At 42.8% G+C, this 15,623-nt stretch overlaps 1 pseudogene; it reads left to right on the top strand.

Moving 5' to 3' along the window:
* Positions 1-2,016: 2,016 nt before the first annotated feature.
* On the top strand, positions 2,017-2,135 carry LOC136646876 (5S ribosomal RNA; annotated as a pseudogene).
* The last annotated feature ends 13,488 nt before the right edge of the window (positions 2,136-15,623 follow it).

Raw genomic sequence — 15,623 nt, forward strand, 5'->3', positions numbered from 1 at the left:
AATGCCTTCATGGTACAGAAAGCTAGGCTCTTCCAATTAACTTGTGGCCTGATGTGTCAGTTCAGTAGCTTAGTGTTGCTACTTCATGAACCACCTAGGGAAAGAAATGTTCATTATAGGGGGAAAGGCTGTTCTCAGCTTTTCAGTGGCGATTAACAGTTCTGACATCTCGGGCACGGTACTTACAGAGAGAACCTATTAAATCTTCAGATATCTTTGGGAGATTGCAATTGTTTTATTAGGGCTAATTTTCCATGCCCTTGAAGTCATCTATAGTGTTCAAGGTACTAATAAAAGACCTGGATTTACAGGCAATAGGAGACTACAAAAACACAGAGCCAATAAAATGGTTGAAGCTCTCTGAAACACTTCTGATGTATCATTTCCTCTGATGTGGCGAAGTGTGGTATATAAAGGGTACACAGGACCTCTTTGGCATGTAGTTCTATACACCTCTCATTCATAAATATCTGAGCCATTGTTCAGTGCAAAAAATGAACTATGAGTGTAAATGTATGCATAAATACTACACATAAGAACTTGTGGCTCCATAGTAAGTGTCTAGGGACGCAATCCTAACCCCTTATGTCAGTGCTTTCGAGCACTGACATAAGGGCAATGAAGTTCCAAGGTAAGGGAACAAACATTCTCTTTCTTGGAGGAGTCCTCTGTGAGTGACACCCAACTGCAGGATGCAGCACATGTCCCATTGGTATTGCTATGCCAGTGCTGGAAAGCACTGACATAAGGGGTTAGGATTGCGCCCTTCGAGTGCAATCTTATGTATATCTACTTAGAAATAAATTTAAATATAAACCTTGTGTATAGAACTGCAGCCTAGGCTTCAGTCGTATACAGACTTACCTAGGAGTAAATCCCATTAAAGTTAGTAAGCCCTACTTCAGAGTTGAAATGCATAATATTGCACTGTAAGAACTGTTATTAATATCAATGACACCAAGATTTTATGTGGAATTTTAAAAATTATTTTAAAGTAGTATTAAGCAAGTGGAGGGACAGTTGTGGATGACCTCCACCCCATGAGATTAGGTATTGGTGCCTTGGGATGAAGGAGATATGACACGCATGCTTACAGCACATTCACACTCCAAATCATCTGGGAGCAGGGCCAGTCAGACAGTATTGTCCAGACCAGCCTTGTTTATTGTGTTACTGTGAATGGTGGTAGTTGTCGGACACAGCGACTTGGGGCAATGGGCTTTTGAGTGCCTTGCCCAAGCTCGTGAGGTTCCAAGGCCTTGCAAGAGTGAGCTGATGACCCAACTGACTTGGATAATGGGGGGGGGGCAGGGAAGGGAAGGCAGGAAGTATAAAGTGTCAGGGTGAGCAGAAGGAAAGAGAGGAAAGGCAAGAAAGAAGAGAGAGAATGGGATGAAGACAGAGCTGGAAACAGAGATAAAAGCATGGAGGATGGACACAGTGGGAAGTGAGCATGGAAAAGGGGGAGGAAGAGAGAGACTGAAGGTGAAGTAGGAGGCAAAGAACAAGATGGAGGTGATGGTGCAAAAGTCAAAGGAAGTGAAGAGAGAAAAGAGATGAAGGAGATGAGACAAGGGCAAGAGATGAGGGAGCAGGACATAGCAGCAGCACCAAGAGCCAGGAGGGGATCAGAGAAAAGATAGCAAAGGTGGCTGTAGAAGGAAGACAGGAGGCAAGGAGGAACGAGTAAGTAGGAGAAGAACAGATAATGATATCTCTGTGCCCGTATCTGTCCCCACTATATGCAAGACTTATTGTACATCATTGCTTTCCAAAGAGATACAGAATTTCTGCCCATTACTGCAACCTTGTAGTTTTCTACTAAATGGCTCTGGAGGTAATTGACTTCTATAACTATCTTTTGGCATTTACTCAACTGTGAAAGCAATTTTATGTGGTTTTCTATATTTTAAGATGCCAGAGAAGCTGCCACTTAATTATGTTTTTAATAAAAGTTAATCCAAGACAACTCTAACATCTGCACTAAATGAAGAACTAAATGCCCAGAATGTTGTATTGTAGATCTATGTTACCCTGCACATGCCCGATCTCATCTGATCTTGGAAGCTAAACAGGGTCAGGCCTGGTTAGTACTTGGATGGGAGACCGCTTGGGAATACCGGGTGCTGTAGGCTTATACCATAGTCTTTTGAGACTGAAGGTTGCCAACCAGATAATTCTATATAAGTTTATTCTATGAAACTAGCATTACTGGTAAGAACTCATCATAAATAAGTACCTCTGGACAGACAAAAGATTGCCTTTACACAAACTTAACCAAAAATTGCATTTTTAGGATGCTACTGTCCACTCGCAAGCAAGTTGTTCATATCAAAGAAATCCTGATTCCTAGAAATCAGTTTTCAACCTCCAACAGTTATGTACCCAATCGGATTTCTAAGACATGACCAGAACAAATAATTTGAGGTTCCTTTGCATCCATTTTTTTGCATTTACATGATAACATTATAGTTTGAACAAAGGACAGATCTGCCGTTTGGTGGTCTGGATGAAGTGTCTAGAGCAAGACTTTTTTGAAGGACAGAATTAGTGCTGCAGTGGAAAGACTTTCATTTCCAATTACTGCTTTGGTTTTTTCTGCTCCAGAATTGTAGCAAGAAAGGACAATGGAGGGCCAGGTGCTCAAGGGGTTCAGTGACAAGTCAGATAGTATACAAAGGTAAGAGAATGCATGAGAGGTCTTCTAAGTCTGGTGATGGATATAGGCATAGGTGGGTGAGCAACAGCATCCTGTTATGACTTGAAAAGAATGGCTCATAGCTATGGGAATGCATCATTTTCCTAAGACTTGCCCAAATTGGGTCATCTTCTTACTGAAGGTAAAGTGGATGGGGGAGTTTGAGCCCCCACATAGGCAGCTGAGATGCTTGCAACCACTTTTGAATGGAATGCCCACTTTTGAAGGGCAGGGGGTCTGGTCTAGAGGGTAGAGCCTCCGTTAGCCCAAAGATAATATCTGAAGGTCGCCAGTTCGAAGCCACCGGCAGATCCTTGAATGGCGAGACCTTGAAGCAGCTGACAAGTCAAGCTGAGTTATTCCACCTGCTCTTTGGTGTGAGCGAAGAAGCGTCTTGGCTGCCCTTCAAGTGAGAGATGAGGGAGCTGCTTGTCAGCCTGTGTGGGAGCAACTGGAGGCCAGAAGTGAGACCAGACTGTGAAAGATCCATCTGAAATGTTGTGTGTTTCTTCAAAGACAGAACCTTTCTGTGATTGTGAAACAGCCTGCCTATGTAAACCGCCTTGAATAAAGTCAGAGGAGTAATTCGATGACCAGAAAGGCAGTATATAAATACCCATTATTATTATTATTATTATTATTATTATTATTATTATTATTATTATTATCCACATATATATATATTTTAAAACTAATGATAATCTAATATGTATGCTCCATGGATACATTTCTCACCTTGGAGTTGTGAGAAAATCGTATATAAGAGAACACTGATATAACTCTACTTCATGTCCATTCTACCTAGTTACCATTCCTCCATACAAGCCAAGTGCCCACCATTATGATAGATGAGCAAAGATGTCTCTACTGCAAGGATCCCTGCTGGCCTTGCAACATGCCTGTACTCTGCAGTGAAAGCTGAATCACCTAGTAAGAAGTACATCACATTTCAGGAACAATGGAACATTTCTTGTTCATTTCAGGAACACTTCTTATCAGTATGTCATCCAAAGGTTCTCAAATTGGGGTGTTGTGATTTCCCTTCCTCCGGCCCCTTAAGTGACAGGGAAGGGAGGATCCCCAGGCCAGCTCTAGTCTCCTGGAGGGTACGGTGAACCTGAGGACCTCTTTGCTTTTAACTTATAAAAAGTTTTTAAAAAAACAAACTTCAGTTTTGCTACAAAAACAGGAAGTGGGTTTCTTTTTACTTTTTACTGAGGTTTGGAGGCTTGGGCAATGCTAAAAAGGGGTCTACAGGTTCTCTAGAACCTCTAGAAGGCTGGAGCTGGTTGTAGGTAAGTAGAAACCCTTGTCCCTGACAGCATTGGGATCCTGGAGATTGCATTGCTGCCTTCCCGCTTCCCCCACAACAACTTACCTTGGTTCCCTGAGAGTTTGAGAACCGCTGTGTTATCCCAAGGGCAACACTATACTTTTCACCATAGGAATGGGTGACAGCCGTTCACTTACACAAGTAAGGGGATTCCTTGTATAAGGGTTAAACCTGTTCCCAGCCTTTGGGGCCCTCGATAATGAACAATCTCAATCCACACTGTGCCTGTCACTCATGGATTGCTCTTGCCCAGCCTGCCACATTGCATGATACTTGGGAGGGGGGCTGGCCCCCTTTGGATGTCATAAAGAGAAGGGGTGGAGGTTAGCTGGCATTGTGTTGCCACGCAAAGGCTGCTTCCCATCCTTTTCCCTCTGGCCTGGATTGCAGAGGCCACCTTAATGGCTTCCTAGCCAGGGGCAAACTTGTGCATTTCAAACTGTCTCTGTCTCTTCCAGGATTGATGGTGAAGCGTGTGCATTGCCTTCATGGAGCACAGCTTGGAGTTAGAGTGGAAACATCCAGCCTGGAGAATGAAGCAATCAGCTGCCTTCTCCATAAATCAACTTCCAGCACTACAGAGCTGTTCACAACAATTCCCTGCTTGCTGCATGTCCTTACCTCCCAATAATAAAAGGGGCCCATTTCATCTATATTACTGTCTCACGCTTTATAATTATTTACCAGGTATAAACTGAGAGTCAACTGGATAAAAACATAAGTTTAAAGAATAAATATATTTGAGGATTTAAATGCTGCTTAAATATTGTGGCTCTCAAACATATCTCTTGCGGCTCTCAAGCTTCTGAAATGTAGCTTGCAATCCTGAGTGCTCAATTGGCTGTCGCAAGTCCCTTGCACCTGAGGAGTGTCACAAATGTGCCATAAGGCATGTCTGTGCCTCCTTTCGAGTTGGGGAGGCTGGTGCAAGGACAGTGTATGGGCTGGGCCCAGAAAAGGGGTGGGACTGGCCTCCAGCATTTAGGTCAGATCCTAACCCCCCCACCCCCAGCAGCCTGGCCTTACACTGGGCTGCTTGGATCTGCACCAGTAATTTAGCTGGTGCAGATCTGAGTAGCCCCACTGAGGTGGTTGGGGCAATACTTGGGGTAAGGGGGCATAAGTTCCCTTACTCTGAATTGTACACCGGATATAGTGCAGGCCAGCTGTCTGTTCCAGCGCAGGTTAGGATTGGGCTGCCCTTGCACGTGGCTCTTAGATTAAGAAAGTTTGGCCACCCCTGCATTAAAATATAACACAATGTTGAAAGAGTGGTATGTTAGGAACTAGCTTTTTATATAGACAGCGAAATTAAGTTTTTCAGAAGGGTTTTTAACAGCATAGAACTAGCAAAGGGCTTTATTTTAAACTCTCTGTGCTGCAGTAAATTTTGCCTCCATTTGTGCAGTGAAATGCAACATGTTCCTTGTGTTCCCCATTATGTTGAGCCCATGTGGCCAATTCCATGGCCATTACACGAAGGAAGCAGTAATTTAATTGTGATCCTTTGGAACAGAACTTTCTGTTTGGGTATAAAACTTAAAACGATTCTTGCACCTTGCTATCCCTGTAGCCTCTTAAAAATGTTTTACGTGAAATAAAAATTAAAACAAACATGTCAGGGAATAGAGAAGAAAGAAGAGTGGTGAGCTCTCATTTACAGAGATGCCTGGCCAAAAAGAGCCTAGGCCGCTGCTTGAACAATCAGTGCAGCCATAAATAAAGTGGTGATTCAGTGGCAGTTGCCTCAGAGAAGTAGCTTTGGGATTTCTCAAGTACAAAGAAAATGAAATGTGCACTCCTCAGTACACTTACTAAGAGTAAACATCAATGAAGTCATTGAAACTTCTGAGTAAACAGACAGTTGTAACATACATGGCCCAACTCTCTTTGCAATGATGGTTTGAATGCCAGAAATGAATCTATATTATTGATCAATACCATTCAGTATTCCATTCAGGAGCTTGCGTCCTGAGTACACTTCTGTACTGCACCGAGTCATGGACTCTTCGCTCACAACAGGAGAGGAAATTGAACGCTTTCCACATGCGCTGCCTCCGACGCATCCTTGGCATTACCTGGCAGGACAAAGTTCCAAACAACACAGTCCTGGAACGAGCTGGAATCCCTAGCATGTATGCACTGCTGAAACAGAGATGCCTGCGTTGGCTCGATCATGTTGTGAGAATGGATGATGGCCGGATCCCAAAGGATCTCCTCTATGGATCTCCTCTATGGAGAACTCGTGCAAGGAAAGCGCCCTACAGGTAGACCACAGCTGCGATACAAGGACATCTGCAAGAGGGATCTGAAGGCCTTAGGAGTGGACCTCAACAGGTGGGAAACCCTGGCCTCTGAGCGGCCCGCTTGGAGGCAGGCTGTGCAGCATGGCCTATCCCAGTCTGAAGAGACACTTGGCCAACAGTCTGAGGCTAAGAGGCAAAGAAGGAAGGCCCATAGCCAGGGAGACAGACCAGGGACAGACTGTACTTGCTCCCGGTGTGGAAGGGATTGTCACTCCCGAATTGGCCTTTTTAGCCACACTAGACGCTGTTCCAGAACCACCATTCAGAGCGCGATACCATAGTCTTTCGAGACTGAAGGTTGCCAACACACACCATTCAGTATCTATTCTGTTTTGTAACGCAATCAGAAAGTTACAGAGACTAGAAATGTGGGCAGATACACTCATTTCTGCAAAGCCACTGAATTGGATAGTAAGCCAAGTTTAGATTTGAGTAACGCTGCATTTACTGGTGTGTAAGTCCCATTGAACTCAGTACACTTACTTCTGTGTAAACAGGCATCTGATTGCACTGTAACAGTGCTTTTGCAAGAAGAGCAATTTGAGTTTTGGCTCACAGAGTTGCTAAGACATGACCAGAGTGAATCTCACTCACTCACATGACAGAGTGAATCTCCCAAATCTCACATTCTACCTGTTAATTTCAAAATGTTCCCTATTACAGAACCTCATGTACAGTTTTTGACAATATTCCCCTGGAGGACCTTACTGTGAAGGCTGGCTGCATTCAAATAAGGTCAGTGAATATGTCTGTGGCTGTCCACATTATATAATTCAAAGTCTTAATTATTACTTGCAAAGCCTGTGCCCAGCATTAATAAAGTTACCCATGTGAGACCAGCTACTGAAATCAGCTAGTTCTCTGAGAAATTGGCCTTGTGATGACCCTGCAAGTTCAGGGTTTCTTTCAGACAGTCCTAAGTCCCCGACTGCAGCCGTTGAGGAGGAAGGCAGAAACATTGTCGTTTTAGCAAGCTTTTCAGTGAAGCGGTTAAAAGCAGGGCTGTCCAAACTTTTTGGCAGGAGGGCGACATCATCTCTCTGACACTGTAGTGGGGGCCAGGAATAAAAATTTGAATAAATTTACATAAATGAATATATTAGAGATGGAACTTACATGAATGAATGAAGGTCTTGCAATAGCTCAAGGCCTATAAAAGACCTTGCACAAAACAAGGCAGGTGTTTCCTTCACTGCTGCTACTGCATCACATATGTCAAACAGCAAGCAGCCCTTGTCGCACAGCTCACATGAGAGGTCAAACAGCCATCCTCACACTGAGAGCAGTTGCATTGGACCAGATGGGCTCCAGCAAATCTCTGGAGGGCCAGAGGCTCATTGGAGACTGGGGGCTCCCCGCAGGCCAGATTGGGAGTCCCTGAGGGCTGCAAGTGGCCCCCGGCCGGGGTTTGGGCACCTGTGGGTTAAAGGACACAAGCTGCTATTGGCAGCTTATAAAGAGCTCTCCAAAATGTGGACCTTCTCTCCCTGTTTGCCACATCCATTCTGAGATATGGGAGAAGCATTTCTATGATTTGTACAAAGATGAAGAGGAGGCTGATAGCAGTATCAGAGTTAAATTAGGACATACCCCGCAATGGCCACCTGTATCTGTTTCCGAAGTTCATGCACTTGTGGCTCAACTGAAGCTGGGCAAAGCCCCAGGAGAAGATATGACCCCACCTGAGGCAATTAATAATAATTTAGAATGGTGGGCCCCAATTTTGGCATTGTTATTCTCCTATATTGATAGAACTGGTCATATTCCTGCCGATTAGGGATTGGCAATTGTTATCCCTATTTTTAAAAAAGGCAAGAGAGATGAGCCTTTTAATTATAGGCCCATTAGCCTTCTCAACATCATCAGTCAGTTGTATGCAAGACATCTCTATGGAAAACTTAAAGACTGGCTTGAGGAAGGTAATGTATTGGCTGAAGAACAAGCAGGTTTTAGGGAAGGAAGGTCTACCATTGATCAATGTTCAATCCTTCAACACCTTATTGAGAAATACACCACACAGAAGACAAGCTCCTTATATGCTGCCTTTATAGACCTTAAAACAGCATTTGATTCCATTTCACGCAAGAAACTGTGGGAGAAGCTTGGAAATTCCAATATAGATCGGCGCCTGTTATTTCTTATTCAGGCTCTTTTTGGAGGCACTTCTCTAAAGGTCAGATGTAGTCTGCAGGGTCACCTTACAAAGAGTATACTTACGCAGAAGGAAGTTAAACAGGGGTGTATCTTGGCTCCACTGTTATTTAATTATTACATCAACTCTATGGTGAGCTATCTAAATAACAGCAACTTTCATTCCCCTAAAATGGCAGGGAGGCATATAGCTACTTTGCTATATGCCGATGATGCTGCACTACTCTCTAGAACCCCAATTGGTGTCAGAGGAGCTCTGAGGGCCTTGGCTTTATATTGTAAAGAGAATGCTCTGATAATTTCCATAAAACCAAAATTATGGCCTTTTCTAAAAGACCAAAGATCCACTCTTGGTGGATTAATAAACACAAAATAGAGTAACTCATTTCAAATATTTGGGTGTAACATTTCAGTCGAACGGCTTGAGGAGAGCTCATGGGGAACAGGTAGCATTAAGTGCACAGAGAAGTTCCTCAGCAATTCTACAATTCATGTATACCAAAGGAGGACAATATTTTCCTGCAGCCCTCAAGCTTTTTCAATCTAAAGTGTTATCCCAGTTACTATATGGTGCGCAATTGGGGCCTCTACCTAATATTAGAACCCTAGAATGTGTTCAATCCAAGTTTCTTTGGATTGCGTTGGGAATGCCTAGGGGTATCTCTAACTCTGTGTTGCAACTTGAGACAGGACAAATTAAGATAGAGGCCAGAGTATGGATAACAATCTTTTCATACTGGTTAAGGCTTCGTTCGATATCCAATGGACTTGCCCAACTAATTCTCCAGGATAGTTTTCAATCTAAATGGATCCAATTAATTGAGTCAAAACTGACCTCCTTGGGACTTTCTCAGATGTCCTTACTTAGCCAGGGAATGGTGCAAGCCAAAAGAATTATTAGTCAAAGGGTTATAGATAATGAAAGCCAAAGTGACCTGACTAGGTGTCACCTGGACCCAGCCCTGGTGGCCAGGAGTTCCTTAGGAACAGTGGTCTCCTCAAGGGTAGGGGCCTCCTGGGGGGGTAAGCCCCAAGTATTATCAGGACTGGGGTTCCAGGCAGAACACCTGCCTGGGAGTAGGGCCAAGTACCAGCTGGGAGCAACAAGCAGGCACTTGGCCAGAAGGGGTGGGGCTGGACAAACCTAAGGCTGGCCTCATAAGGAGCCGGGGAGGGCAAGAGGGAGGTAGCTCTTCTCCAGAGTGGAGTAAGACAAGGGGGAAGCTCAAGGCCCCCAGAAGGATTGGGTTTGCTTGAGCACTGGAGAGAGGGACCAGAGAAGAGAGCTCCCTGACCTGCGACCTGCCTGGAAACTGGGAGTGACTCCAGGTGAGCTGGGGCTACTGAGATGGGGATTTGCAGCTGACTACACCCAATGGTGGCCAGCTGATGGGAAGGCAAGCACAGAGGTACTGGGAGTTGCCCCAAGGCCGGTCAGTCTGACTCTGACCGAGAGTGCATCAGCCCTCGTGAGACCCAACCCCTGGCCAAGATACAACAGTCTGAGAACTCGGCCAGGGACCGGAAGGGGGCTGGAAGGGTCAGGACTAGATTCTATCAAATGACGACAGCACAAGTCTACGTAATGTGTGGTGGCCTGTGAAGTAACAGGCCCCATGAATGTAAAACGGCTGACTCTAGTAAACTGTCTGTGTAGAACAACTGTATCTACCTCCCATCCTTCATTCCACTGCCGACCACTACACATCGACCGGGTAAGCCCCCCTGCTCTCGGTAGCTACCCCATGGGCCGGGCCTCCTCCCGCCATGGACATTACACTAGGGTAACAGGATTTTATATTTCTGAGAACCTCAGGTACGTAGCTATTCCAGCATCCTATCTTACATCATTAGAAATACCAAAATACAGATGGGGTTTTACATTAGCTCGCTGTCAGGGGTTACCCTCAGTGGTACTGGAGGGCCGCTATAAGAAAATTCCATATTCTGAGCGATTCTGCCCATGTGCAGAACAAATAGAGACTAGCAACCATGTCTTATTGAGATGCTCCTTTTATAAAGACATCAGCGCTGAGCTTATCTCCCCACTATTGAACAGATTACCAGGCCGCACGAGTCAATACTATACCTCTTTGCTTCTATCGGAGACCAATCAAACCACTACATACATGGTTGCAAAATTCCTCATGGCAGCAATAAATATCCGTAGAACGATGGTTAAGAATGATGCCTCCCTTACTTAGCCCAGGAGTTATTAGCTTGTGAGAATTTTCTAACTATCAGATTTGATAAATGGGATGAATGTCTTAAAATGTTTATAGTTTTAGTTTATTAATTTAGCATTACAATGTTTTACTAACCAATAGCAAGTCTTAGTTCATTTTTAAGTGTATTCTGATGATATATCTAATCAATTTTTTCTTTTTAAATTGCCCTTGAGATTGGTTATGACTGTTATGTTACGATATGTCCGTAAAGCTGTATTTCTACTTTTATGCTGGTCTGAGACCGTTAAATAAACTACTTACTTACAGTGAAGCAGTTTCTTATCTGCTGGTCTTCTTGATCATATTGGGTTAAAACCTATTTCACATGCAGGATGTGCAAGTAGGAGTGTAATTTTGCTTTACCACATCTGTATAATCTAACTGTGCAATGAAGTCAGTATAAGGATGTTCTTCAATCTGGTGAAAAAAAATGCTGGGTGAATGGGCCTTTCCTTATGCAAGCCCTATACTTCTGTGCTAATACTTAAGAGTTTGTTAGGGATTCTCTAATTAGATCTCATTTAACCTTAATACTGTGGCAGCTTAGTCAGTTTTGATTTCCACTGGAATTAAAGTTTCTAACATCCAGGGTATTCCAACATCACTTGTCTACTGGATTAGAGTTAATTACCTATCTTGCCTAATTAACTTCATTGCACTGACCAAACTTATTTCCTTTTCTTGCCAAGATGCATTCAACTGCTAGAGTTCCAATTACCCCGGCCATGCTACTGACAAAAGGATTATGAAAATGCACAGATAAAAAAAGGCATCCTAATATTACACAAAGGGAATACACACACACACCCCTTTAGCCATTGCAGTGACTTCAACTAAGAAAGCTATAAAAGAGCACCTTTTGAGGTATAGATAAGTTTCCCCGTAGCAGAGAACTTACTTTGAACCCTAGATTTAATGGACTAATGAGGCAAGGAGTGTCTGTTAATGCTGAAAGTCCATTAAATCTGAATGCATATATATCCATGGAGACATGTATTTGTAGAACATACGTGATGAGTTTTTGAATAGAACAGAAAAAATTCATTATTTCCAGGCAGCTCAATCCTACCCTGCGCTGGAGCAGGCAGCCTAGCTGGCCTACACTGTATCCAGAGCAGAGTAGGGGTTAAATTCCATGCAACTCAGAGTAAGGAAATTTATTTCCCCTTACCCTGAGTTGTGTGACAGCTACCTCAGTAGGGCTACTCGGTTCTTTGCCAGTGAAGGGACTTGCACTGGCCCAGCAAGCTCTCTGAATTGCGCTCTCAGGGCGCAATCCTATATGCACCCTGGGCTGGTGCAAGTCCCTTATGCTGGCCCGGAAGGGTTGCAAACATACCATAAATCATGTTTGCCCCTCCGTGGGAGTAAGCTGCACCATCATACAGAGGTGCATCAGCCCACAGAGGCTGCATTCAGCCTCCGCTGTGCCAAAAAGAGGTAGGTCCGTGCTGGCTGAGCTCATCTGGCGTTAGGGTCTGGGGGGAGGGTGGGGAGGAGGCATTTTGGGGTGGGGGAGGGCAGGTGGCCCCATAGGCAGGTGGGCAGGGAGTAGGAGGTAGGCTAGGATCTGGCAGTTATGCCAGATCCTAGGCCCATTCCAGGCAGTGCAGAATGACTCTTGATTGTTCTGCTTGGATCTAAGCCACCTCATCAGGTGGTGCAGATCCAAGTAGACCCATTAGGGCTGCTGCAGCTCTCCCCAGGGTGAGGAGAATTTTTTCCAACCAACTCCATAGGAACCAAGAAGTCACCTGTCCTGCTCTGCCTTCCCACAGATAATGTACGGATAATGTAATGCTTTTGGCTGCATTACCCATACAGTTTTGTGTGCTTTTGTGGGGCAGGGATGCACACAAGAATTAGCACTGTACATCTGGATGTTTAGTCTGTCAAATGTCTCTAACAGATAAAATAAGGCAGAGAAAGAGACAGGGCTTTATTGCCAATACTACAGTGATTTGGAAACATCTTCTCATCTCCAGCCAACAGAGGCAACAGTTATTTGAAATGGTGAACCCTCCTCTCCACTGAGAACCAGAATCCAAACAGATCATGATTCATGTCTGCGGGGCATTTGCGGAAGTGCCTAAGCAAGAATGATTATGCAACAGCTACCTGTGAATATTTCAGCTTCAAATTAATGAGAAGGGAATATCAAGAGTCTCAAAATAGATACACCAAACATATAAATTAGTTATTCTCCTCCCATTTGTATAACCTGTTAGCATAAATCAAGGCCAAGTTGCGTTTGAAACTGCTTCACTCTTCTTTGGTCCAAAGTTTTACTGTGTCTCATTAATATTTTATTCAGTAAGTAGCATTCTTGGTATACTAATTGAGATCTACTGTGCTATAGTTATCAGGTTTCACTAGTGTATACACTTGAACCGGTTTCACATCTTTGATGATTGTAAAAATAGACAGCAGTGAATCAGTTCAGCTTTTCAAAAGAACTTTGATGTTTTCCCCAGATTATTGTATCCCCAGGGTTGTAAACATATTTTTGTTTGAAGTACTATAGAGTCTACCATCAATGTAGAGTCAATGAGTGTAAACCAAACTAATGACACTAGTGGAAATATTAAAAATGGCCGAAGTGTGCTTATCCCACACAAGGGTAGTGCTTCAGCTATAACAACTTGTTTATAAACTATGGGTAAGCAACAATAGAGAAACCAGAAAAACCACCAGTAATTTTTACATGAGACCATTGTAAAAGAAGTCATAAATACATAAGAATTCTGCTGATAAACCAAAGGTTCGTCGAGTCTGGTCATGGCAGGATGCAAATCAGATGTCCCTGGGAAACCAACCACAGGCTCATATGGCAATGGTCTTCTAGCACTGTTGCCACACTCTGAAGAGATCATATAACCATTGTGGCTAATAACCATTGATATGTTTTCTGTGTGATGTTGTTTAATCGCCTTTTTAAAGTTAGTAACTGTCAGAAAAGTTTGTGGTAGTGAATTCCATTAATTGTGTACTGTTTGAAGAAGTACTTTTTGTTTCTCTGTTCTGAATGACAGGTCCTTGATCTCCTGAATATATCTGAAACTTAGGAACTATAAGCCAAATCCCATTATTTTTCTTGGGGCCAGCTGACAGTTGCCAATCATTTTGGAAATCTTGAAGAAGAAGGTCTTTTGAACCTGTCCAACTGATGCCTTACTACTTCATCACAATACACCTATCAAGCCTAATTTTTATTGTTAGTGGTGCCAGGCGGCCCCACGCTTAAGAGCTCCTATTATCAAAAAGGTCATAGAAACCAGCCCAATGAGCTAACCATTACATGAGTCAAAACAGTTTCTGGGAAGATGACAATTCTTGTACTCTTTTTGCATGAATTATATAGGGCTTTGATAATACGCTATCATGTTGCCAGAAGCAATCCGTTCAACAAAAAACATTAGTGTATCCGTGAGCATGACAATCAACAGAACAGAACCTAGGGGATATGACTGAATAATATTAACAGGCAAACAGAACAAAGCTGGCAAAAAAATTCCATGTCTCTTGGTGCTAAAACATCCGATAGTATTTAAGAAGCTGCCAAACAGAACATACTTAAGTGGGTCATTCCATTCAAATTATCACACTTAATAATTTTCTACCTCATGTTCTTGGCTTTTGATTAAACTTGTCATACTTAATGATCCTGTGTAGTTACTGAAGAAAAGCATTTTTTAAACTTTTAAACTCACTGAGAAATTATATTTCAGTCTAAATATTCAAAATTTCAATATCTGTAAATCAGACACTAGACATAGTGACATAGAGCTGGGAATTGTTTCATTTTAATGCCCCTTTAATGTGCTTTCATATGATATACAACACAATGAGTTCAATAATATTTTAAATTTAATTTAAAATGTTAATATTGGTTTTCTGGACATTTTTAAAATTTGGGGGGGGGGAAATCTCAAAATTGGATCATACTTGTCTGTAACTATAAACAAAAGAATCTTGGCTGGTGTCTGGATTTACAGCTCATTAAAGTATCACTAGCATGCCATTTTTTGTTAAAAATTTTTAAAATTTACATAGCTGTAAAATTTCCTGTGGTGTGCACCTGTTTATTCAGTACACTGAATCCCAAGCCTGGATAAATGGGGAAGGAAGACCTGGCAACCTACCTTGTAAAAATTTTGCCAAAATTCCATGGAGAGGCTCTCAAATGATTTCAAAATGGTGCCTAATGGTGAGACCCTCAGACCAGAAGGAATCCAATGAGTGAATGGGGAACAGCAAGGACCGTAGCAAGTAGCTCTGGATTTTATGATGCTGCTGGGGCAAATCTAGTAGGAACCTCAGGTGCTGATGCTATCAAGAAGGAAAGCAAGGGTCTATGCTGCACAAAAATACAATGAACAGCAACATGGAATGTTGTGCCATTCCTCCACCCCTGCACTTCTCAGAGCAGCCCTTAAGTACTCTGGCATGCAATCCTTCTGGATCTGGTGCCAACAGGAAGTTTGCATTTCTGTGTTGTATATCATTGATTTTTTAAAGACTGACGTATTCTTAATGGGAGAACTTGGGACATCTCACATTCTCAAAAAAGTAAAATTACACTGCTTTTAATTAAGAGAACTATTATTATTCCTCATAGATCAATTATTTTTCCTAGGTTTAAGTATCCATAAAATCAATTGCACCTTCAGCAAATTTCTTATTTTAAATTCACAAACATTTAATGGTATTAAAAAATTGAAATCCATGCTGAATTGATCTTGCTTCCTGCTCAGACCTTGGCAAAGGCCTATCATCTTTCCTAATGATGGCTTCTTTTTCCCACAAGCATTGGAAGAAGAATTTTGAGAAGTGTTCATCTAAATATAACATGTTCCTTTGATTTGACTTGCTTGTGTACTTGTTCACATCCACTAATTCAAAGTCGG

The sequence above is a fragment of the Tiliqua scincoides genome, chromosome 3 (assembly GCF_035046505.1).
Source record: "Tiliqua scincoides isolate rTilSci1 chromosome 3, rTilSci1.hap2, whole genome shotgun sequence".
NCBI classification, from domain to species: Eukaryota; Metazoa; Chordata; class Lepidosauria; order Squamata; family Scincidae; genus Tiliqua; species Tiliqua scincoides.